Raw genomic sequence first — 3,877 nt, forward strand, 5'->3', positions numbered from 1 at the left:
GCCTCCTGGGTTTTTGTAGCCAATAGTAAGTCATCCACATATTGGAGTAGGGCACACTCAGGGAACTCAGCTCAGAAGGCAGCAAGATCTTGGCTAAGTGCCTCATCAAACAGAGTGGGGGAGTTTTTGAACCCCTGAGGCAGCCTTGTCCAAGTGAGTTGCCCCAAGACCACAGTATTAGGGTCCGTCTATTTAAAAGCAAATACGGGCTGACTAACCGGGGCCAGTGGGATGCAAAAGACTGCATCCTTGAGCTCCAGGACAGCGTAATGGTGGTGTTCCAGGCCAAGAGACTTAGGAGGGTGTACAGATTTGGAACTGTAGGGTGGACAGTCTTCACTCATTTGTTTACCTCCCTTAAGTCCTGTACAGGCTGATAGTCCTTTGTGTCTGGTTTTAAGATGGGGAGCAATGGGGTATTCCAGGGGGACTTACAGGTAGTAAGGATCCCTCCTTTCAGGAGTCTGGATATATGTGGAGCAATTCCCCGTCTGGCTTCCTGGCTCATGGGATATTGTTGTACCTGGACTGGAGTTACCATTGCCAATAGCTGGACCATGACTGGGGTACGGGGACTTGCCAAGCCTGGGGAATTGTCTCAGCCCACACTCCGGGTACATTCTCTTGGAACTGGCGGAGGAGGTCTGATGTTGGTGGTTGATCTGTCTCTGAGGGTAAAGCTTTCTGCAAGAGATACTCGTCTGCCAGAGCACAGGTGATGAGGATTTGCTGAGGTCGCCCTGATGCCAAGGGAGGAGGAATTGAGAGGCAAGCCTGACCCTCACAGAAAGAAATATTTGCTTGAAGTTCGTGAAGTAAGTCCCATCCTAGCAATGGGTATGGACACTCTGGAATGACTAAGAAGGAGTGGGTGAAGGTGCCATTCCCTAGATCAATGAATCAGTTGGAGGTCCAAGGGCTTCTTGTGGTTTTTCCTGTGGCCCCCTGGATAATTGTTATTTACTGGATAGTGGTCCCAGAGGCTAAGGACCGAGTGGGCCACCTCGGTGTCCACTAAGAAGCTGACAGGTTTGTNTTGTGTCTTCTGCAGGGCTGCTATTACTGCCTTAGTAACCTTTTTTGTCTTGTATGGCTCCAGGAGCATCCCTGTTATTGGAAACCTTCTGGGCGATTTCCAGCAATTGGGTCAAATTCATTCCCTAGAATCCATCTAGTTTTTGTAACTTTTTCCTGATGCCTGGGGTTGACTGGGAGACAAAGGCCAAGTCAACAGCCTATTGATTTTCTGGGGCCTCAGGTTTATAGGAGTATACGTACAGTACACCTCTTATAGGCGTTCCAGGAAAGCAGCCAGCAACTCCTGTGGACCCTGAGTCACTGTTTCTACCTTGGAGAGGTTGATGGGCCTCCTAGCCACCCTCTTAACCCCTGCTAAAAGATACCAATAAAAAGTGTTCAGAGCCTGGTGAACCCCCAAGGTGTTGGGGTCCTATGGGGGTCGGGTAGAGGGAAAAGCCTTTTCAATTCAGTCCCGGTTCTCTTTACTGTTCCTCCCCTTGGATCTATGATGGCTTTCAGGGCTTCCTGTCTAGTTCTGCCTCTTTCCACTGTGGTGAACGGAATCAGTAATAATTGTTGGCAGTCGTCCCAAGTGGGGTGATGAGTCTGGAGTAGAGATTTCAAGAGACCTGTCAAAGCATGGGGCTTCTCAGAGAACGGGGAATGCTGAGCCTTCTGACAGAACTTACTCTATTTTAAAACCCTGCCACCACCTCAAGTTCCCCAGCCTCCCAGCACGACACCTCCCAGGGAACTTTCCATCTCAGCAGGTCCCTAACCCTCCCCCTCTCACCATCTCAGCAGTTCCCCAGCATGACCCCCTCCCGAGATCTATTAAACTCAGCAGTTCCCCAGCTCCTCCCCTCCTGCACAGCCCCTCACACTGGAGGTATCTGCCTGCTGGCAGGCCGTAAAAATCCCCTTGGCCATGCCAGGGGTGCTGTGCGCTAACTTTGGGTGCAGCCCGGCAGCTTTTCCCTTGCTCTTAATAAAGTTTGTTCCAGCACTTGGTATTTCAGCCCTCTCTTTAATTTCTATCACCTTCCAGTTATAAGTCACTTGACGAGAAGAGAATGTGAACAAAGAATGGGTGACCCCAATTGTCTTCTCCCATTGGGGGGCACCTCTCAGAGAGGAAGGACAGCTGGTGGGTGTNCTTTTTAGCCAAGTTTTCTTCATCAGGTGAGTATGTAGGGGCAGGGGACAGGATTGGGGCCGGCAGAGTCCCAAGGCTGCCTGACTGGCTTGTAGGTCAGCTGCCCTGTTTCCCCTCGCCTCTGGTGAATCTCCCTTCTGGTGTCCTTTGCAGTGTATTAATGCTACCATCTTGGGCTTCCATATAGCCTCTAGTAGGGCTAGGAGTTCTTCTTTATTTTTGATGGTTTTTCCCTCAGAGGTAAGTAGTCCTCTTTCTTTATAAATGGCTCCATGTACATGAGCCATAGCAAAGGCATACCGGCCATCCGTGTAGATGTTGACAGTTTTTCCCTCAGCCCAGTCTAAGGCCTTTGTCAGAGCTATGAGTTCTGCCTTTTGGGCGGAGGTTCCATGTGGAAGAGCCTGGGCCCAGACAACCTGCTCTGGGGTGACTACAGCTGCCCTGGCATACCTGACTCCGTCGACCATGAAACTGCTGACATCCGTATACAGTACCTCCTCTGGGTTCTGCAGGGGGACGTCAGTGAGGTCCGTTCGAGCTGCGTGGAGGACGTCCATTGTCTGTTGGCAGTTGTGTATGGGCTCCTCCGGCTCGCTGTCTGGTAGTAGTGTGACGGGGTTTAAAGCTGTAGCCTTTAAAAACTTTATGCAGGGCTGGTCCAAAAGTAAGGCCTGATATTGAACTATGCGGGCATTTGACATCCATTTTCCCAGAGCTCCAAGGAGTAGTGACTCCACCGCATGGGGTGCCACTAAATTTAACTCCTGCCCCAAGGTTCGTTTGTCCCCCTCCTTGACTAGCAGGGCTGTAGCTGCCACCGACCTCAGACAAGCTGGTCATGCAGAGGCTATGGGATCAAGTCTTTTTGAAAGGTAGGTGACTGGCCAGGACCGTGGTCCCAATGTCTGGGTCAGCACCCCCTTAGCGACTCCCTGTTTTTCATGCACAAACAACCAGAAGGGTTTAGAGATGTCTGGCAAGGCCAAGGCTGGGGCCGTAGTTAGGGCAGTCTTGAGCTTCTCAAAAGCCAAGGGCTGATTTCCTCCAGTGCAGGCATACAGGGGCTTGGCTAACTTGGCGAATCCCAAAATCCATAGCCTGCAGTACCCTACTGCCCCAAGGAATTCTCAAACTTGGCGTTTAGTGGTGGGGGTGGGTATTGGCAGCACCACTTGGACTTGGCTGGGTGCCAGTGCCTGGTTGCCCTTCTCTATGATATAGTCCAGGTACTAAGTAACTTTCGGTTGGCAGAGTTGGGCCATTTTAGCTGAGACCCGGTAACCCAAAGTCTGTAGGGTCTTTAATAATGACTGGGTGGTCTCTTCACAAGCCTCCTGGGTTTTTGTAGCCAATAGTAAGTCATCCACATATTGGAGTAGGGCACACTCAGGGAACTCAGCTCAGAAGGCAGCAAGATCTTGGCTAAGTGCCTCATCAAACAGATTGGGGGAGTTTTTGAACCCCTGAGGCAGCCTTGTCCAAGTGAGTTGCCCCAAGACCACAGTATTAGGGTCCGTCTATTTAAAAGCAAATACGGGCTGACTAACCGGGGCCAGTGGGATGCAAAAGACTGCATCCTTGAGCTCCAGGACAGAGTAATGGTGGTGTTCCAGGCCAAGAGACTTAGGAGGGTGTACAGATTTGGAACTGTAGGGTGGACAGTCTTCACTCATTTGTTTACCTCCCTTAAGTCCTGTA

Source organism: Cebus imitator, unplaced genomic scaffold (assembly GCF_001604975.1).
Source record: "Cebus imitator isolate Cc_AM_T3 unplaced genomic scaffold, Cebus_imitator-1.0 Scaffold877, whole genome shotgun sequence".
Taxonomy (NCBI): Eukaryota; Metazoa; Chordata; class Mammalia; order Primates; family Cebidae; genus Cebus; species Cebus imitator.